Source organism: Stegodyphus dumicola, chromosome 5 (assembly GCF_044657685.1).
Source record: "Stegodyphus dumicola isolate Sdum_Otavi_A_Nest chromosome 5, ASM4465768v1".
Classification (NCBI taxonomy): Eukaryota; Metazoa; Arthropoda; class Arachnida; order Araneae; family Eresidae; genus Stegodyphus; species Stegodyphus dumicola.
The window spans coordinates 121,803,786-121,827,336 of record NC_140772.1 but is presented as its reverse complement, the minus strand read 5'-3'; the positions used below and the strand labels follow the sequence as shown (position 1 = coordinate 121,827,336).

Below are 23,551 nucleotides of genomic sequence, written 5' to 3'. Positions count from 1 at the left end.
ACTGAATTATTTGAAGATTTTTTATGCCTATGGAACGGATTTAATTTGTCGCTATATGGATTAATATGTAAAAGTAATACATTTTATTTGGAATATACTTATGTTGGTGACATAATAAATCACCGCAAACATCAACGCCTGCTTCTTAAATTCAGATCACGAGTCAGACTCGTCCACCGTAACTTCGCCCAAGTAAACAGATGACGAGTCTCACTCGTCAAATGTACCCAAAGGGTTAATATTCTGTTGATGGCTTCCTCAGCCAGATAAAAGCAATAAAAGTTTATATGCAAGGGGGATCAAATGAAAAGGTACGAAACGACACGGTGGGTACAAATGTAGACTTTATTCAAAATATACACCATAGGCCTGAGCACAACGATCCCACTGATGAACAAGCAGCAGGATTCCTTTTTCCCAGAATTCCTGTGGCCGTGACGAGACCCAGTCCTTCACAGCGTCATTGAGTACGTCGTCCGAGTTGAAGCGCTTCCCTTTCAGGTGTTTCTTCAGTAGACCAAACACATGGAAATCGCAGGGCGACATGTCCGGACTGTAGGGCGGATGGTCCAACGTCTCCCACTTGAACTTTGCCAGTTCCATGTGTGTGACTCTGGAGACGTGTGGACGCGCGTTATCATGGAGCAGAGCCCCACCCTCCGTGAGCAGCCCCAGGCTTTTGTTCTTGATGGACCTGCGTAGGTGTCGGAGTGTCTCACAGTACACATCGGAGTTAATGGTTTTTCTGTGCTCGAGGAATTCCACAAGTAGCGGACTTTGAACGTCGAAAAAGACGGTGAGCAACACCTTGCCTGCTGACGGCACGACTTTGAATTTTCTAGGGGGAGGTGACGACGCATGCTTTCACTGCATGCTGTCCCGCTTTGTCTCTGGCTCGTAGTGATGGCATCAGGTTTCATCACCTGTGACGATCTGCTCCATGAAAGTGGGGTCTTCCTGATACCGAAACAGATGTTGCAGTGGACCAGCAAAAGGAACCATACGCAGTTCCTTTTGCTGGTCGGTGAGCTGCTCCGGAACCCAAGCGGCAGATACCTTCAGATATCGCAACCTGTTGTGAACAATTGTCCACACCGTTCCATAGCTGACATCCACCTTCACCGCCAACATTCGCAATGTGACACGCCGATCACTTCTTATTAGGTCGTCCACCTTGTCGATGTGATCGCTTGTGATGACAGAGTTTGCCGGGCCTGGTCTCAGGTCATCACCCACACTCTCACGGCCTGCACAAAAACGGGCACTCCCTTTTCTGACAGACTTGTCAGAGACATATTTCTCCCTGTAAACTGTCTCCATCCGGCGATGAATAGCTGCCGGTTTCTCACTTCCACTTCCAGAAATCGGATAACACCTCGCTGCTTCACAAAAGCCGAATTTTGCAACGCGAACGCCATCCTGTCCTCACACGGCCTGCCGCATCATTTGGATGCCGCTTTTGACAAGAGCCTCTTCTCTCTCCTGCGCATGCGGACGCCCGCGCATGTCAGATCCCAGTCAGAGACTCCAATCGCATCCCGAGATGTCTCGCTACGTTCTCCCATGGCGGAATATGCAAATATTTAACTGTTACGTTTTTACGCCGTTTCGCACCCTTTCATTTGATAACCCCTTGTAGTTTCTATAAAATAATTCTGCAATTATTGTACACATTATGTATTAAATTATGAAGAACATTTCTACTAATTGCACTATTATGGGAAGGAAAATCAAGTACATTGTATAATATTTTTAACAAAATATATTATTTCACAAATTACAAAAATAGGAAAGGCAGAAAACTTTAAAAAATTAAGTAATAATAATAAGCTTGAGTAATGTATTTCCCGCATAAAATTGTAATTAGTGGAATATTTCAGTCAGTTACGGACTAATTGCACAGGAAGATCAATGCAGGTTGCGTAGTTAAACTGATTCAGTTAAAGCATAGAGGTTTGCTTTATTTGATTACGACAAAACAATGGAGAGTTGTTTTCCTAACGAGAGGTATGCTTTCGTAAAGGACTTTGGCTCGTATAACACTTTACACATGGCTCTTATACATGTTACACACCACGAAAACGCACATGCAGCCAACCAGTTTGCAGAATTCGAGCACTTACCAGTGTTCAGCGACTTAACGGCAGCTATTGGGTCTCAAAGCATACAGGACTTTCTGCCTAAAGAGAAAGTATGTCTTTGTGGAAGAGTTAAAGGAATTTTATTTCGCATTTGCCTTTAATTGCCTTATTCATTCGAATCGGATGCACAGTGTGTTGTTCAGCATGATAGAATTTTGTAATAATTTTCAAGAAATTTTAAGGTAGGTTATTTGAATGGTAACGCACACGAGGTCTATGTACCAATTGAAGAGTACTTCCTTAGCCCCTTCCGGTAAAATGACGAGTCTATCATCATTGGTTTTTCATGCCATATCGCACAATGACGAGATACACTGTCATGCATACTGTTGAATATGATAATTAATTTAGTTTAAAATTTCTAGTGTACTGAATTTCGCAACACCTTTTTTACTTGTGGAAATATCACGGATCCTATCACATATTGTTTACCGTTAGAATTTCTTGGTACAAGTCACGGCCGAATTGTTGTTAGTCTAAGATTTCATTCTTGTAAAAATTTAGTGTGAGCATCGGTCAATATATATTTCTGTAAAGGAGAAACGGTACTTTTCCGTTTGGCCGGCGCAAATTTCTATTTCGCCGGCGCAAGCGATAAAGTTGCCGAGTGTTGAGTTTCATGAAGTGTGTAAGATTTATTTATGGTTGGTGTGAAGAATTAACTTCAGTTAAATGGTGTGAAAAGTTCTTTCAATATTGTTCCAAAATTCAATATTTAAATATTTTTTATTTATGCATTCAAAATAAAAAACCGGTTGGTTTTCGTACCGGAAGGGGTTAAAGGACATTTCAAACTGAATGAGAGGGGAGGGGGAATCTGAAAGCTTTCAGATTTTCTATTATGCCCAAAGGGGCGTTTTCTTCATTTAATACATACACGTTTCGAGAGGATTTAGGCTAAAATATTTAAAAACAGCATATCTTTTCCTGTACAGTGTTGTAGCTGCTCGCTTTAAAAACGTTGAGTTTTTTAATCAAAAATTTGTTAAGTTTCACAGAATGGGAAATAGATTAAAAAATTCGAAATTCAAAATTATTTATCATCATTTTCTTCTCTCTTACGCCACATACAATTCAACAGAAAAAATTCTTAGGATTTTAAAAGCAGCATAGCAACATTTGTTTAGAATTCCTGAAGGCGTATTAAGTTTCTTATTAAAATGACTTGCAAAACTCTTTTTTCGTCCTTTTATTATCAACTTTTTATGTTTTAACTTCATTCATTAATATCACGTTCTTCGCACTCAATACACATAATACTGAATTCAGTGCCAAAAATTACAAAATATTTAAAAACAGCATATCTTTAGAATTTCCAATAGATAGTTTCGCGCGCGCTGGAGATAAAAGTGTTTTATTCCGTATATTGTTGCTAATGCTCGCTTTCAAATCGTTTAAAGTTTTGTAAAATATGAAATAGATTCTAAAATAAAAACAAAATTTAAAACTCGGTGTCCATATTCGGGTGGAGAACATTAACTGTTGTTCAAGTACGCTCAGTTACGAATTTTCGTATCGAGAGTAATCGCTTTGGAAATACCTTAATGTGCGAAAGTTTTTTTATAAGGAAAGAAGCCGATTCACTGAGAGCATCTGCACTTCGTGAAGAAGCTAAATTGTAGCAATTTTTCATCAGTACAGGGGCATTATACAAACAAATTTTGTATTCACATACAAAACTTACAAAAAATGCATATTATGCAAACATATGTATTTCATTTATGTGGCGAAAAAATTTTAATAACAGAAAGTGGCTATATATCGTCATTAATAATTATTCTCAAGTTTTGTTCCACTTGTAAAATTTTCATGATTTATTTATTTAAGTTACTTAATGATTAATTAAACATATTAGAATTATTTGAAATAAATATCTGACTAAATTCTGAAATATTAATATATTTAGCAGTCATTATGTTTCAATTACAAAATGTATTGAATCAAAATACTTTGCAATCAGAATAAAAAGATTTTGCAAGTCTCCCGCCAGAACATGGGCACCTGAAAGGCCGAGTTTTGAATTTCGTATTTATTTTATAATCTACTTCATATTCTATAAATCCATATTTCATATTCTCTAGATTTCAAACAGAAAATAAATGCATATTTGAATTTTTTACCTTTGCGTAGATATTGTTTATGTATATTTTGACTAAAAAGCCATGTTTAAAGTTCAGATTTCTTTTTAATTGATAAGAAAATTTTCTTTCCTGTCAGCTATTTCCAGATTGTGCATTCGGCCCGCTTGCAATTTGAGTTTGAGACCAATGTTTATGGTATTCTATTCCGGCGTATAACGCGCACTTTCAATTCAAAAAACATCTCGAAATTTAAGGTCTTGTTATACTCCGGATATAAAAATGATAGATTTAATGATAAGGAAAAGATGAGGATATTATTTAGATTAGGAATAGATAAGGAAAAGATAAGATACTATTTAGATTTCGACATGTACATGCGAAAAAGAAAAATGGGACAGGTCTACATCTCTCGTTCTACTGCGCGGATTGAGGGAATTCAACTTGCGTTTTTCATGTCTCAAAAGCGCGACTTAAGATGTATATTAGATATACATTAGCATTGTTCTAATATAGGTATTTTCACCTAAAATCGGACTTTTTCTGAAATGGTATGCCCATTTTTTTTTTCCATATTTCGATTCTACGACTCAAATTATGGCAGTGTCAGGTTTTGCAAAAATCGCACGGGTAGTTTTTAAAAAATTTACTCTCAAATTTTTTGCTCCTCAATATTGATTGAAATTGGTATATATTTGTTAATATCTCTTTTTTTAATAAACTTATTTGATTCTTTCTTTCACATTTTGAAATTTAGGTTCATTCCAAATAAGATTCTCCCATATTATTTGGAATAAAATGGGAGAATTTTATTCCAAATAAAATGACTAAAGTTAATGGTAAAAATTATTTTAAAATATAAAAATAATTTTTATAAATTTTTCGAAAAAATTTTGAATTATAACCCACAAAATTTTTTACATCGTCTTAAAGTAGATGTATTTCTAGGCACACCTAAAAAAAGTTAGTTTTTTTATTTAAAATTTTCTACGATATACATGAATTTACATATTGCGCGTTTTGAAATTTGGCATTTTTCTTACAAGCGATAATAATGCCAAATGGGTTTACGGAGTTTGTTAAAATTAATTTAAAGTATGAATGATGACTTTTTCCCGCTCGTCTGCAATGAAAAAAGGGAAAGGAAAATAGGTTGTTATAAAATTAAGAAGTTCGCCAAGTGAATTATTTGTGGCCTAAACTTAAAAAAATGCCGGAAGTTAATTTTTTGAATTTCTCCGTAAATTTCGCACCAAATTTTAGAAAATTACCTTTAACGACGAATTTTTGATTAACAAACTCAACGATTTAAAAGCGAGCAGTGGCAACAGCGTATGGAAAAAAACATTTGTATGTACAGCGCACGAGAATGTCTATCGGAAATTGTAAAGATATGCTGTTTTTAAATATTTTGTAAATTTTGCCGTTGAATTAAATTTTATGTGGCTTAATTGCGAAGAACTTGATATTTAATGAATTAAAACACAATTGAAACACAAAATGTTGATAACAAAAAGACGAAAAAAGAGTTTTGCAAGTCATCTTGTTAAGAAAACTGAACATTGATATTATAAGCTGAGAATGGAAAAGTAAAAAAAAATGTATTCCGACACTTAACACTCCATCGGAAATTCTAAACATATGTTGCTATGCTTTTTTTAATTTTGCCGTTGAATTGTATGTGGAATAAGTGAGAAGAAAATAATCAGTAAATTATGATTAATAATAAAGCTGAAAAGAAAAAAAAGGGGGATGTTAGCAGGAGTTAGTGCAACAGCAAACTGATAGCAACGAGCTCAGCAAGAGCGTAAAAAACCTTAACAAACCCTTCTGGGCGACCGTTAATAACTGAAACCTTTAGCTTATTTTTAAATTTTATTTTATTTTTCCGGGTTAATAACTGAGTACATGCAAAACTAAAAATAGTCAATTACAAGTTTTCATCCAATCTACTGTTTTCGAGACTATTTATAAATTTTATTTATAGAAGGAAAAAACCCCAAATCAGAATCAAATAAAAAATTTATTCATCCGAAACTTTAGCCAATTTTTTAAATCTGACTTTTTTTAAATTATAAAACACTAAATTTATCTAATAGTTATTTCTTACTGAGAAGCATCGTTTCCTCCTTCGTACTGATTTTGAATTAACTTTCTTGTTTCTAAGTAAACTTTCTTGTTGTTTTCTGGTTTATAAATCTGACCACTTCATCTCCGATTACGAAATAACACGAATATGTACAATCATAGGCAAGGCAAGAAATATTAATTTTAATATCGTTGGATCTGATTTACAGGAAAAGCAAATTCACTTCGAAAATATATATTTGTATAACGAATATCTGATAACAAAAGGTATATATAAACGCTGTTTTCAATAAGTTAGTTCCTTTATGAAATAAAATTTTCTCAGCAGCTCTCTTTTTCCGCTAAATTAATATTGATATCAAAAGTATTATAATTTAATTATTCTGCTTTTTTGAAAATGAAAAGTTTCAGCGAGCATTAATAGCAATGAAGGAAATTATATGGCCAAAATAACGGAAAATCCATTATAAAATTCTAGTGAAATTCTCAGAAAGCAGACCATGAAAGTTTTTTTAAAGAAGCAGTAAAGCTTTCAATGTTGTAACTAACAATATCCCCACTAGATGCCGCCACACTACAACTGTACTTTACCAGCTGTGTTACATTAGGTATTTTCCACATTCGATTTTTATTTCCTTTTCTAATTTAGTGCTAGTGGTTTTGGCCGTTTTTATATGCTTCGTGTCACCTTATAATTTTTAACATTTGACAACAAAACTTTGATAAGAAGCTGCGAAATGAGAAATTTTAGGAGGTCTTGTTTTAAAATGAACTGGATATCGAATTATTTTTCAAATTTCTAAATTAACAATAATTAACATGGATTTATTAATAACTCAACAATAATAACTTATTGTCTAAATATTGCCTGATAGTCAATATTTTACTAAATGAACTTGGTAAAAACATTTATTTATAACCATAATTTAAAAATTCATCCCTTTTTTTTAACTTTTAACCAAGAAGAAGAGTTAGAATAGATAAAACAGAACTTTGAAAACTGGTGCAGTACAAATCAGTCAAAATAATTTACTTCGGAGAGATAGAATGAACTTTAGTTCAACCTTAAAATTTTTAAATTTTCCGCAGATTAATTAAATTCAATGTTAAAAGAAGGCCCTTCATTCTCTAATTTCATAAGATTTAAGCCAATATTTAATCTATCGTAAGCAGAGTTTTGTTGTGAAAAGTGGTTATCGTTCTGCCTTTGGAATCTGGTGAATGAATGGATTTTTTCTTGACTTTTCACACGTATGACGTCAGTTCATGTCAATTGCCCTTAAAAGAAACTTTTCAAAACGCTTTAGCTTCATGCCGTATACAGAGATGTAGCTATGGTTTTCAGCGCCCGGGGACACCTAAAGATTTTGCGCCCCTTTCTCTGTTCCAAGAATGGAAAACATTTCATTATGAAATGTGTATAATCAATTTGGCGCCCCCTGGATGCTGCCCCCGGGGACGGATATCCCCCCTTGCCCCACCCTAGCTACGCCACTGGCCGCATAGGTTTATATCTACGATTTATTGCGACTGGCGTAGCTAGGTTGGGGCAAGGAGGGACAGCTATCCCCGGGCGTAGCATCCGGCGCCGAATTGATGTTATGAAATTTTAGAATTAAATGTTTTACATTCTTGGTACACAGAAAGGGGCGCAAAATCTTCAGTTGTCCCCGGGCGCTGAAAACCCTAGCTACGCTTCTGTTAATTGCGAACCATATTGATAACGCTGAAATTGCAACACTAGGAAGATCGTAACAATTTGAAATTCGCAGATTGATAGACATATTAATAATTATATGCAAATGATTAAAAGTTGGAAATAAATATTCAAATCATCTATATTCAATATGAAATAGGATCCCTATACGTTGAAATGCACGCACTTTATATGCTTTGATGAGGTTATTAATGAAATAGTTTAATTATAGTATGAGGAATATTTGTGCACGGAAAGCGTTAACACTGACTACTTTTCCAGAACCTACTAGTGATGTTCGAAATGTGCTCGTTGGGAGCATGGGTGTAGCCAGGTACTGAACAAGGAGCTGCAAAATTCAGGAAAGTAAATTAGTATTAAAATCAGACACGACCACCAGTAGTCGATTAGAAAAAAAGAGAGCTAAATATTAGCAGTCTTGCCCATACCAGCGAATTAGCTGTCTGCATCAGCATTTTTCACGGTTTTCATGCTTGAGTCATAAGGGTATTGAGAAAATGCTGCTCATTTATCAACTGATAGGACAAATACTGTTTCAGCAGTAAACTTCTGAAATAAGAGCCAATTACCCGCTACTTGTCTGTATTCGTTAAATTGAATGTAAATAAAAGGCTGTCTCGACTTCAGATAACCAGCCGAATGTTGATTATTTGCACGACAAATTGTGAAAAGATCAAACCAGTAGTTTTTGAATAGAAAGTTTATTAGAAGAAGAAAGCTAGCAAACTTTTGGATAACTTTTCCTGGATATTATTTGAGCAGATATTTGCTTAGGGAGCGCAGATGCACGTACCCTGCATCCCGTTGGCTTCATCCATGTATGGGAAACAGGTTCGGATATAAGGCATGTCGCGACAACATGTCATACGATGCAGACTATTCATGATGGCAGCAACATGTCGTTAAGTTTTGTCATGTTGAATAATTACTTAATAATTGCTGATAAATATTTTGAATAAACTGATGCTGAAGGAATACTTTACAAGAATAAACTTACCACTAAAATGTGATCACTACATAATGTTAAACGATCAGTGGTTTGGTTTTTACAGTTCATTTTATTTTAAATAATAAGGGAAGAGCACGCAAGTGCTATCTGCTTGAGGCTATAGACGCTTTCGTGGAGCGCTTTGTAATATACCTGGCGTTATCCCCGTTACACGTGGAGAAAACCAAGCAAACGCTCATGCAGCCAACCCATCTGCGGAGATCTGAACATGGGAATTGTTATTATATAAACAAAAAAAGACTGAACGGACTATTCCACTTCATATTATTACTCCAGGAGCAAAGCTGGTATACTCTCTTCTGGAGGCTTCTTGATGGCATTGACCGTATTGTCTCCAGAACAATCTCTAACCATTACTGTTGACGAATATAAAATGACACATATTTTTGAAGACGATAGTCTTTCATTCCACTCTCTTTTACCGTTTAGATACACATCCTGACAACCTTTGAAAGCGATGACATGGAGGCAATGGTACATTCCTAGCCGTACGACTCGTTACTCATAGACTTGCAGGCACCTTCTGATGGTTTTGTAGACACTGTTGAAACTTTTAAGCTAAGAATGAAATCTCCAGGTCCATTCGCATTTTAGTATCATTACTAGCGGGCTGAGGAATAAAGGCCAATAACATGAGCGGGCTGAGAATAAAGGCTCCGAGGAATAAAGGCCAATAACAGCGGGCTGAAGCCCAATGTTATTGGCCTTTATTCGAAAGTTGGACAGCGCGTTTCCCGGGATCGAAAGTTGGACCGAACTACCAGTGTTCAGCGGTTTTCATTATATCTGAAAAGCGGTGCAAACAATGATAGTTTGGTCTAGGTTAAAATCCTGGTAAACAAGCTGACTGCATGGGCATTTTTGGGTTTGTCCCCATGAGCAGTGAGCCAATTTCCCTTAGAATATCCTTCCCGAATGCATCCCTTAAGTAAATAGTTATAGTGTTTTTTATTATAATTTAATAAACAATCATTATTTAAGCAAACAGCACACAGAAGGAAAGAAAAAATCTAGAAACAGTACACAAAAATGGGAACAATTGCGATACTTTGATTTCTAAATTTGTTATTTAATTCATTATTATTTAATATCTGATTATCCCAGTTTCAACATTCAGTAGAACTACCGGTTTTGGGACTTTCTAATACGAACAGAAATTTCCTACAGAAAAGCTGAAATTCTAATTCCCCCTTTCGAAGTTGTAATATTTTTATCTAGGAAAGTTTTTTATTTTCAGATACGTTGGCGATAAGTTAACGAACTCTATTTTCTGATAGATATGCGATAAGTTAACCAACGCATACGTATTTATCTCACACTTGTTTTTTGACTGCACCTCTATTTACAGGCTTTAAATTTAGCCATGATTTCGTAGAGTATTAACCATTGGTTACAAAAATGTAAATATCTGCCATATTGATTTTGTTCTTACAAAATGCTTTATTGTTATTTAAACGAGAACAGAACCTATAAGGCATAAAAGACAGCGAAGCCAACGTTTTTCAGGAATTCACAAAGTTGCCAATGAGTTAGGTGACTTTTTCAGGATGGGGGGGGGGGGTAGAATAATCAGAAAATATCATATCAAAATTTTAGTAACGGTGTTCAAAAGCCGTTGAACTGATTTATAAAATGCAAGTTATAAATAATGAGTAAGCCTAAAAAAATCTGTTAATTTTACTGTTCACTGTATTTTACTGATAATTTTCTTTTAACGGAATAAGATTTTTAAACTCGTGTTCTCTGATTAAAATAAATAAAAAAATAAAAATAAGAATTACTAATCAAATTCCTTTATGGTTTCATTGAAATAAGCACTAAATATAATTTTTAATTATTAATATGTCATGAAAATACATGATAAAAAACTTCATTGCAAACATAAAAGTTACGACTAAAAGATTTCATATTTCACCAGTTTGGTTACACTGAAAACTGCCAACCCATGTATGTACATTTTTACTAATCTCAAATATGAAAAATTATAAGTTGCAAATATGATCAAAGAGATACGCATAATTACAAAGCATAAAAGCAAGTTGCTCATTAAAGGATTTAACCTTTAATTCAAATATTCAGTTTTACGTATAAGGTTAAAAAGTCAATTTTTAAAATGCAACATAATTTATAATTTGAAATTTTTGTTATCATAGTTTAAGTAATTGAAACTTAGTCTTAGACTCAAATGGCGTGATATACAGTATCACAAATAAAAAGGCATCAGTTGTTTAGCTAATTCAGTGCGAGTACATAACAAAAAAATACGAGATATAAACATCTTCAAATACAAAAAACAGCAAATTTAAATTAGATAATAATACATTTATGCCTGCGTATGCCAACATTTTACAGTAAATAACGCAGTACTGAAGTTGTAATAAATAAACACGTGTAACTATTAATTGACAATTATGAATTACTTTCTAATTAAAGGAAGATGTGAAGACTGCCTCATAAATACGGATGCTTTATAGAGACAAAATCAACTAATCCGTGTATCAGAATATAGTTTGCAAAAAAACATCTGTCACAGAGACGGATATTTTTGGGGGGGGGGGAAGCAAAAGAATAATTTTTTTTTAAATTTTTTCTCTGGTAAATGTTGCTAGTAGAATACTGTAGGCGCAGAATGAGAAACATGAGATAATACACCATTTATTCATTTGCATTTGCTAGCAAACAGTAGTACGACTGTCGTGACTTTGCTAGCAAACTGTAGTATAATATCTATTATTTCATCATGAGCTCTTGCTTACTCATCTTCTTAAAGGATGAAAGGATTCAGCTTCGCACATTTCAGCGACATTAAAGTTGGAACAACCTTATGGATATTATCATCTATTGAATATTCTTTAAATGCCTCACATACTTGGTAAAATATAATGTGTCACTTACTAATTCTCTATAGCAAGGAATTAAGACATAGTGAAAGTAGTCTACAAGGGAAACTAAAATGCACATTTATATGAAAATACTATAAAACTGCGTAGCAGTTCCCTGCAGTAAAATTAATTAAGCACAGGAATATTACTTTATGTAACAAAGAAAACTATTTCTGCTATTATTCCCATTTCACTTAACAAAATGTCTTCAAGTTTTGATTTAAGGAAGAAAATGCTGCCTCATACTAATTTTGTAGACACAGTATATTAAAAAAAATACTGCAGGATTAAATCATTTCAGTAGATGTTCTCATGTACTAATAGTTTATGTTTACGATAAATTTTTCAACTACAACAATTTATGACACTTTTTATTAATAATTTACGAAACTTAAATTTTTGTATATGCCCTGTAAAAAACATTTTAAATAATAACTGGAAAAAAATTGCTACACAATCAGAATGACATTTATTGACTAAATGTTTAAACAGCTCGTAAAATTATTATTGTTGACAATTTTTGTATAAAGACGTTCTATAGCGCAGATTTCTCAAAGTTGTCTTTTGAGTAAAATAAATTTACGTCAATCCGATATAGATAAATTTCCGTTTCTATACGAATGGAAATTTTCTATAGAAAATGTGAAATTCTCTCTCTCGAAGCTCCAATACATTTTTCTAAGAAAGTGTTTTATGGCTACAGTTTCAGCAGTTATTCAGCAAATATTTTACATCTTGAAGCATGAGGTATTTTTTAGGTCGTTAAAATAGGATAAAAAGAAACTTGCTATCTGGAACTTTCTCTGTAAGGTCAAGTAAAATATAAAAATTTAAATTTATACAGTTTTATTAAACAATAGCACACGATTAAAATTCTCATAGCCTGCGAGGTCTACCTTATACGATTCATTTCTTAGAATTAAAATCAATAAACCAGATGCTTAGTCATGTGAAGTTTTTAAAAGACCCTGAATAAAGATGCAGGCATCACAAACATCTGCTATAAAATGTAGTAATTCAGCTTCTCTGTATCTAAGGAGAAAGCATTCTTCCATTTCTAATTAACTAACATTGCGTTATGGAAATACGATTAAAGATTTTAAGAATGGAAACAAACTTTTCAAAATTTGAAAAAAGCAAACTAACCAACCAACCAACTATTCAGTTTATGACTAATGTTTAATATCATTGTATTTAAATTGATTACAATAGGCTGAATAAGAAATATCTACATTTTTCATAGGATGATACATGAAACAAAAAAAACGTGTTTTTAATTGAAATTTTTAACTGAATTGAATTTAGTCTCTGCATGATTGAAGAGTCAGTATTGAGGTCTTGTTACTACTTGTCTGAGATACAAACTTATTTTCACACAAGACGAAAACTAAAAAATTCGGTTTAAGGAATTGTTTATTATTTAATACATCTGGAAATCTTGAAGTCGCCCGAGAAAAGAAGTACGAAGAATATATATATCAGCGAGTTCGGAGAAAAGGCAATTTACGTCGTGAACAGCAACCTGATAACATTCAAGTCTGAGGAAATAAAAACATTTTGAAATGCGTGCATCAACAAGGGGCTTCTCAGTGGGACTCTTCATTGATTTTATGATAATTTTTTGGCACAAATGTAATAATCATCCTATCATGATTATTTTTACACATATGACGCCGGAAAGACTGGCTTCACAAACAAGACATGACAAGAATGTATTACGATAAGTGTTGATGAAATCATTTCGTTAATGTATGTTTTAGATAATTTTTGCTATTTAAGAATGCTACGTATTTCTATATCATTCAGAATTGTCGTTAGATTCAGAAGCGAATATGAGGAATATGTGTGATACAGAGTTAAATGTGGAATTATACGAAGAATTTTATTCACGAAATGAAGCTGATATTTTGCTAGATGAACTATCAAATTATGATTTTAAAAATATTAGTTTTGAAATTAATGGGACTCAGTACGTTCCACGAAGAAAAGTACTCGGTTTTGGTGATGAAGGACTTGGTTACGAATTCTCTGGAACGAGCATTTGTGCAGAACCATGGACTCAAACTCTTCTAAATGTAAAAGATTATGTTGAAACGATAACTGGTAAAAAATATAATTTTGCTTTATTGAACTATTATCCTGACGGAGTGGCGAAAATTTCAACGCATAAAGACAATGAAACTTGTCTCGAACCTGAAAGTGATATACCTATCATCAGTTTAGGTGCAAAACGTGAAATGGTATTTACCAGGCGAAATTTCACATCTCGAAGCGTGGACTTAACTCATGGAACTCTCCTTGTAATGAAACCCCCAACGAATCAATTTTGGATGCACGGAATACCCTCTCAACCTGACGTTAAAGATCCTAGAATTAGTATCACATTCCGAAACATAGAAATTTCGAAAATTAAAAAACGACGCTTGGAAGATAATGAGGATGAACTTCCAGAGGATGACTGGTTTGCCCACTATATGAAGTCTGTTCCTGAAAATATCTTCATGCCGAATAATCGAGAACAGAAAAAAGAAAGTTCGAAGTTGATTGCACAGTGGACTCTTGGTTGGGGATATTTTGTGTCCATAAATCAGTTTGAAAACAGAATGAACATTCATCTACGTGAATGTGTGGAACAAAATAAAATATTATACCCTACTACACGCGGTGTTGTTATAACTCCTGCAACATGGCAAGAATTTTCCTCAAAAATATATGAATTTAATCTTGTCTATACGACTGCCAGCATCATTTGCAATAATGAGTTGGTAGTTTTCAACAAAGAAGGTGAGTGTATTTTTCAACAAGTTTTTAAACAAGATGAAAATTCTTTTAAACTAAAACCTACATACCTAAAAGTAAACTGTGATATTTTAAAAAAATTAAAAGAAATTATTCCTGATGTATCTAATACTTTATATAAAAGTATTTTTGAAATTATTTTACCGTTGCAAATCAAATGTAAAAACAATTGTTCGGATATGGTAAGTGATGATGATGAACTTTTTAAAGAACTCATAAACTCTATCAAAACTGAATTAAATTCAGTGATTAAAAAACTATTTAAATGCGAAGGTTGTATTGTAAATCATCCTTCACAAACAAGACATGATTGCATTATAATAAGTGTTGAGGATAGAATTAAATATATTGGGGAAGATATATTTTTATGTATTAATTTTAAAAATATAAGAGATTCTTTAAGGCAGAAAAAAATTTTTCATTTATTTTGTAATAGGTTTTTTGAATCGAAATGTTATGAAGATTATAAAAATGCACTAATATAAGTACAGCTATTCTATTTAAATTTCTGTCTTTGGTTGATGTTATGAGTATTTTTTTTCCTTATGTTTTTTTTAATAGAAATATATTGAAATTTTAGTTTTAATTTTAAAGCAAACATGTATATCAAATATCAGTAAATGGATATTGTTGTTAATTTGATATTAACTAATGAAAGAAAATTCTAAGTATATTTTATGTATAATACAGAAACTTGTTCTTTGGAAATAAATAAATGTATTTAAATAGAAAAGCTTCTTGGTGAAATGAATGTATTTTTATTTTTTATAACAATTTGTTTACAGTGCAGTATATGCTTCAAGTGATTCACTCGTGTTGAAAATTTAAGAGTTTATGAAGCGATTATTCGCTGAACTTATGTGATATATTTGTAAGGTTTCTTGAATACGAGTAATCTGAAGAGATATTTGAAATCTCATGAAAGAAACATCAGATGTAGTGTATGTCCTAAGAAATTTAAGTTTGTAGTTTGAAAAGTCGCGAAGCTTCTCGTCTTAGAATTTTGTAGTGAATAATCACAAGTTCTTTTCATGTAAAAAGGATATGAAAACTTATAAAGTTACTTTTAAGAGTAAATCGTGATAAAAAATATTTAGTGAGCATAAGAATTTAAAACAATATGAATCTTTACATCGTATTGAATGTTCGGACATTTTTTCAAGTAAAACAGAATTTGAAGAAAATCTCACGAACCTTTTTTTTTTTTTTTTAAATTTTGCCGGTGTCAAAAGAAACAGAAATATGCTGATGATGATGTTTTGAAACAGCATGATACTTCTCTTCTTATAAATTGCATCCAGTGTTTACAAGTGTTTAAAAGTAAAAGTGATCTCTTACACCACATTCGAATGCGACATGATTTGATGTGAATCTTATAAAAACGAAGAAACGTTGACATCGTTAATACATGCAAGTCTTCTAAAATCGCAAGTCTTAATAGTATGTTCGCAATTGAATCGATTTGCTAGAACATAGAAAATGATCATGTCTTAGATGTACTTCTTGAATATACGAGGGCTATCCAGAAAGTAGATTACGTTTTGGAATAAAAAAATAAACAAAGTATAGGAAACAAATTTTATTATATACAGATGAAAGCCACACTCAAATACTACTTTTCTACATAGTCACCATACAAATTAAGGCATTTATCGTAGCGATGTACGAGCTTGGAAATTCCTTCGTCGAAAAATTCGGCCGCCTGCGCCTTCAACCACTTCGTTACCTCTTCTTGCAGCTGTGCGTCGTCATCAAAACGCTGCATAGCCAGCCACTTCTTCATTGCTGGGAATAGGTGGAAGTCGCTCGGTGCCAGGTCGGGACTGTACGGCGGATGAGGAAACAACTCCCACTTAAAAGATTCAAGAACTTTACGAGTGACATTTGCCGTGTGGGGCCGGGCGTTGTCGTGAATCAACAAGATCTTAGAGCTCAACATTCCTCTGCGCTTGTTTTGAATTGCTCTTCTGAGTTTTTGGAGAGTTTGGCAATACCTTTGATAGTTTATTGTAGTGCCTCTTTCCAGGAAGTCCACCAAAATTACACCTTTTCTGTCCCAAAAAACAGTCGCCATCATCTTCCTTGCCGACATTGTTTGCATGCATTTCTTGGGTTTTGGGGGAGAACTTGTGTGCCCCCACTGCATTGATTGCAATTTCGTTTCACAGTTCACATGTTTCACCCATGTTTCGTCACCAGTAACGATGCGATCGAGTAAAGAGTCACCATCCTTATGGTAAGCGTCCAAAAAGTTCAACGCTACAGCCATTCGCTGATTTTTGTGGTCCTCTGTCAAGATTTTTGGAATCCATCTTGCACAAAACTTGTGGTAACCAAGCTTTTCGCTGATGATTTCGTGCAACAAACTTCGCGAAATTTGTGGAAAACTCAAAGAAAGTTCCGTTATTGTGAAATTTCGATTTTCACGGACTTTAGCATCGACTTTTTCGAGAAGTTCGGCGGTCACTATGCTGGTCCCACTTCGATCTTCGTCGTGAACATTGGTTCGGCCATTTTGAAATCTTATGACCCACTGACGCACTCCACCTTCAGTGATAATGTTGTCCCCATACACTTCACGAAGCTGCCGATAGATTTCTATCGGTTTACAGTTTTTTGCAGTCAGAAACCTTATTACTGAGCGCACTTCGCAGCTCGCGGGATTTTCAATTAACGCAGACATTTCAAACCGTCACAGTATCTGAACGGAGCACAGCACGAACCTCTCACTAGCACGGCTAGATGCAGACTGAGCTGCGCAACGCTCTGACCCCAAGATGGCCGCGCTAGCCCCGCCCCTAGCGGACACAGACGGAAACGTAATCTACTTCCTGGATGGCCCTCGTATAAAATTGTAGTTAGTAGGGGAAAAATGAGTTATGATGTAGTTTTACACTGAGTTATATCGGTGTTTGAAATGGTAATCAATAGTTACATTTAAAATGTGTCGTGAGTGTGAAAATGCAGAAATAAAAGAGCTTTGGCGAATTTAATAAACTTGGTTCAATGTGGTTGATGGAAAAATTTGTTCCATGTGAATTAAATAGTGTAAGATATGAACCTCTTTCTCTCAATAGTTAATTATTCAATTGTAAGACAAACTTTAAATATATATGCATATAGTACATGTAATGATTAATATTACATTGATTAATGTAAATAACTGATGATATGTGTATTAACATAGTGAATGTTCGCTTTTATGAAGTTCTAATCATTACTTTAAATACCATTCATAAAACTTTTATCTCATATATACAAACATGACAATATCTATTGAGTTTTCGTTTATTCTTTGGAATGTATGAAAGTTTAAATATTTTTTTTTTAATTTAATGTAGATTGAAGTAAAATATCTGTATCTTTCTTCATTTCAATCGGTAATATCTGTATGCTGGTAAAGATACATATGTTCCTAAGAATTATACACTGTGTCACATTTTTGACGATCTTCTTTCATTCATATTAGCTAATAAGAGAATTATTGAAGTTAGTAAAGTAATGAAAATCAACGTTATTGAAAGAAAACTCTAAAAGCATTTACATTTCCAGAAATATATCAAAGTTCCTTTTCTTAAAATCAGCAGGTGTATCGTAGTTTTTATTTCTATTTCATTAAAAGCTGAACTTGTAAAATAAAAATTTTCTATTAGTGTAAGGTAAACAAAAAGAAAATCAAGAGACAATCCGTATCATGAATGAAATTCAAGTCTTACATCGGATTAAAAAGAAATACTCTGAATCTAAATGTTTATGCCTATTTAGCACAAAATGCGTTTATTTGTGTTATAAATTTAACTAAAACCATTCTTATAACAGTATGTTGCCTTTAAACTGGGTAAAAGTGTTAAGTATATTTTCTGATGGTATTGATATACTTGTCAAAGAAGTTCTAGAAACCTCAAATGTCCAAAGAGCATATGATAAGAATCTCCTTTCCTATCGCTACATCAGTTACAGGTTAAGGGGTGGCTTGAATGGATAAAGGAAATGTTTGTGCAAAAATATAGTAGTTCTATTTTGAAATGAGAAATAATTCGCTTTTTGTCAATTAAGGAAACTTGTGGTATTATTAAACAGAATGTCAGTGAAAGACATTGCGTTTGCATAGTGAATTATGAAGGTACTGAAAGGTAGTAAAGAAGGTGAATGAAAGAATTAATTTGAACAAATAAGGTAAGGCTATCATTAAAAGAAAAAACTGTTTAAAAGATGTATGTTAGAATTAAAAGTAAGATGTTAAAATTTAAAAAGATGTAACAGAGTAAAACCAAAGAATACTGGTAATTCCTATCTGGAAAACAGTAATTTGAGTACGATATTGAAAAAGTTGGTTTTAAGAATTTCTTTATGCATGTGATGCAAAACAATTGCTAGTTTATCATGAGTGCTGACATAGATGCAATTAGTGCAGGAAAAATAGTAAAATTAGTATAGTTAGTGTCTCTAAAACATGAAAAAATAATAGTGTGAGCAGTGTAAATTCATTTGAAGTACTGAAATATGACATAGACTAAATATCAGAAAATGTAAGAAATATTTTGGTATGTGTGGATGAAACACTGAACGTGGTTGTAAAATTAGAAATGAAAATTATCAACACACTTAAAGGTAATTGGGATTTAAAACTAAATATGATGTTAGAAACTTTGAAGACCATAAAACTATATGAGAAAGAAATACATTTAGATATAAATGGTATTAAACTGTAAAGTTGTGAATGGAAATTTCTGAGTAAAACCTGTAGATGATCTATTATGATCTAGGAATAAAACAAGTATTATAAATATTGTAAGGAAATATTTGAATATGGAGTAAATGAAAACAATCCATATCGTTAAAATGAATAAAAAGGGATAAAATGTTGGAATTTCGAGTGATGAGACAGAAATAAAAACATTATAATAAATAAGTTAAGCTAGAATTAAGAAATATAAACACAGAAGGGAAATCATGAACGTAAGAAAAGCAATTAACAGTTATAGACTTAAGTTTTTTTAAAAAAATATTCGGTAATGTAAGGAAGATATTGTTAAACACGTGAAAGAAATTAGAAATTCTGTAGAAAATTTAGTAAAAGAACTAAGATCATGAAAAATAAACGTTTCTTTTTAAATACAATTTCATACCACTAAGTTAAAGTGTGTATAGAATACTAGAATGGTTTAAAAAAAGTAAATGAAGTTAAAATTCAGAATATATTGAACATTATAACGTTAAAAAAAGTGTGAAATTGCATCTAAAATTAAGTAATGTAACAAATAAACAGCACGTGCGGGAACGTTTGTGAAATATAACGTATAAGTTAAAAATCAGGTATTCTGAAATTTATGAAAGGTATGAAAAAAAATAGTATGTGGAAATTAAATAAAATATTACAAATAAATTAGAAACGTTAAGTATTAAAAAATATGACAGTAAATGAATATGTTATTATGAAACAGAAAACCTGAGAAATAAGTTTCATGAAAAACTAGAAAGGATAAAAGTATCAGAATAAATTGATGAGTCGATTCAAATTCCATTTTCTTAAATAGGCTTTTTTACCTGAATCTGAATGTATCACATCAGCTTAGTGGTTAAAATCTTCAAACTACTGAGCTGGTGAGATATTTTGTTTGAGAGTTCAATTCTATATTTTGAATAATAGAGTTTTTTTTTAAAAAAAAAATAGAAATTTCTAAAATAAATTATTTTCTTTTTTCGTCCCTAGAGGACGCCATGACTCCATTGCCAAATTAAAAAAACTAACTTTAAATGAAAAGCAGGAGGTCTACAACTCAATCAGTAGTCTACGAACAACTCAACTCCACTCGAAACCACGCCTCCTAGTGTGATGACGTTGCCTTTGGCCCCGCCCTCTGTGATGTCATTGACCACGCCCCCTGACCCACCTGCCGCAGAACCCCCATTTTCTATCTACTGCGCACCGAGTGAGAAGGTAGCGCAATCTTATTGCCAGACAGAGTCGTAGCTAGGGTTTTCAGCGCTCAGGAACAACTGAAGATTTCGTGCCCCCTACTGCTTGCCAAGGATGGAAAAAATTTTATTCTAAAATGTCGTAACATCAGTTTGGCGCCCCTTGGATTCTGCGCTCGGGGACAGATGCCCTCTTGCCCCGCTCTAGCTACGCCCCTTTTGCCAGAAACAGTACCGAAAATTGAAAAATAAATTTAATAGAATTTTAAAAGCGTTAGGAAGCATTGGATTGGGATTAAAATCAGTAACTTAACAAGATAAATGTTTGTGAATGTGAAAAGCTTGAAGAAAATCCAATTTATTGAAGGAAGAAGCTTTTTGGATAACTTTTGCGCACCCGAAGTCAAAATTGTGATCCAGCTACGATTAACTATCACCACGACAATTATTAATGTTATTTCTATCTGTGGAATGTCCTTTCTGATTGCGAGATGACAATTTTTTAAAGGATAAATCAATGAGAACGGGAGAAAATTCTTCGTCAATGACGACTGATCTCAAATAATTGAGTTCATTTGCAAGAACAGATTCTGAGGAACAATCTTTGAGAGCTCGAAATATAAAAAGAAGCCGTCTTTTGCTGGGTAATATGAATGAGCATGGGAGGTATAAAAAAAGAAAAGGTTTGTGGTAAATAGTAAATCAATGCTAGCAAGTCACAACTTTTAATTCTTAGCAAAACTAAGAAAAACATTGCTTTTAAAGACCTCTACCTTTTTCAGGAAGCTGTTCCTCTGGTCACTAAGGCCAAATACTTAGGAATTATTTTGAACCAAAGGCTCACATGGTCTAATCACATTAATAGTGTCAAGAGCAAAGCCATGGGCATAATATGCAGATTTCTCCCGGTCATTGGGAAATATTCAAATCTTAGCTTGCGTACCAAAAAACATATATATACCACTTGCATTCGACCGATACTTTGCTATGCTGCTCCTGCTTGGAACACGGTCACTCAAACTCAACTGCATCAATTACAAGTAGTGCAAAACAAATTTCTGCGCATTATTACTGATTCTCACTATCTTATCCGCAATAAACTTTTACACAGAGACTTAAAACTTGAGACGATTCCAGATTACATCAGAAGATCTAATGAAAAATTCTTCAACAAAGCTGTGCAATGTGACTTTGTTAATTACTCCCAAGTTTTTAATTATGAAATTCTCTTCGAAGATAGAAGCGTCAGACCACTTGCAGCTCACACCTTCATGGGAGGAGACGACAACTTTTTCACTTAGATCCTCAATTGTTAGCAATTTACACTTCCAATGCATCTGATTTTGATTGAAGTTCTTCTGTTGCTTCGTTGAATAATTGTATTTAAATTGTGTTGTATAGTTGTTTTGTATTGTGTGGTATTTAGCACTACTGATTGATGTTGTTTAATTATATTTGAATTTGTCATTGGAACTATTGCTGTAGTGTATCTTCTCGTATTGTTGTCATTGATTTCCATTGTCTTGGGTCCTCCTTGAAAGCTATGATCGCTCGTCACCTTTTGCGAACTTGTCCGATTGAATTGTCTTGCTCCTTTTGGTACTTCTCTTCTTCCCCTTACCTCCATTTTCTCATCTGAGATTTTCTCCACGTCCGGATTTATTTATGTCAAGTGCCCTTGCGCTTTAATTTTGGAACCGGCAACATTGCTCTTCGCAATAGCTCGGTCAATTATAGAGTCTAAGTCTAAGGTAAATAGTAGTTCTGAAATTAGATACATTGCGGATTATAAGAATATCAAATAGCGAAATTTAAATCATTTTAATTTTTGTGCAATTATTGCGATCTTAAATATGTCGATCAGTTGCGGGTGAATATTTGGCTACCGACTATTTACTCATCATAGATCTCTTTTTACACGTTGAATGCCACGCTAATTTCCCATGGCTCTCCAGTCTAGACAACATGAATTTCTTACTATGCGTTGAATATTTTGGTGACAATTTAGTTACGACAGATAATTTTTCCCCCCGAACGGAGGGTACATTAGCCACTTCTAAGGCTGGACGTAGTGGCCATTTTATTCTGGAGGCACATAATAGGCGACCACCGTTACCTCCTATGAAACGACGGGCAGTAACAACCCTGCCTTCTCTAGGATTCGAACTCGGAACCTTCGACACCGCAGTCGGCTCCCCTAACCACTATAACATCTGGGTAGCTTCAACAAATGAGTTGATAAACTTGTCAACTCAACAACATGAGCTTAAAAATTGCCGGGAAAATCTAGCGTCACGCGACGATTTTGTAAAGTGTGCTACCATAAAAATTCGTGAAAACTAGGTAGGCTAAAGGCAAAATACTGTACCAAAAAATTTGTTACATATTGTGGAGACTGCACTAGTTCACCTTTCATTTGCATGGAGTGTTTTAATACAGCACATTACAAAATGCGCGCATAATATTTAAGCTTACATGTTACATACATATAAGCAAAATTATTTTTGTATGCTCTATATTGCATTAATTTCTTCACACCATTTTAGTAATAATATTGAAAAATTTTTAGATACTGAAAATTTAATCGAATTATGTTCCGAGTAATCTTGGCCTCGCTGGTCACCACGGCGTTACGAAACTCAATGATGTTCACCCGGCGACCTCCATGGCATTTAATGCATTAAAATTTCTTCGATGTCCAGGAGGATCAATATCGATATCGTTGGTAGCCCTTTTACTTCCTTGTACGAAGTAAAAAGGAAGTATTGTAATCGCAAAAAGTTTCAGCCATCAATACTTCAAAGAAAATATCCATTTTCACCGCTATCGAATGCAATTTAACGATGTTTTTGCGTGACATCTGTGCGTAAAGACAGAATAAAGGACACTTTTCCCCCTAAAAAATTATAAAACTGATT

General features: G+C 33.6%; 1 protein-coding gene across 2 annotated transcripts in view; it reads right to left on the bottom strand.

Annotated features, from left to right (window-relative positions):
* LOC118189482 (mite allergen Der f 3-like) overlaps nucleotides 1-23,551 on the bottom strand; it is an 84,095-nt gene that overhangs the window by 33,492 nt on the left and 27,052 nt on the right. The gene's annotated exons all lie outside the window — the stretch shown is intronic.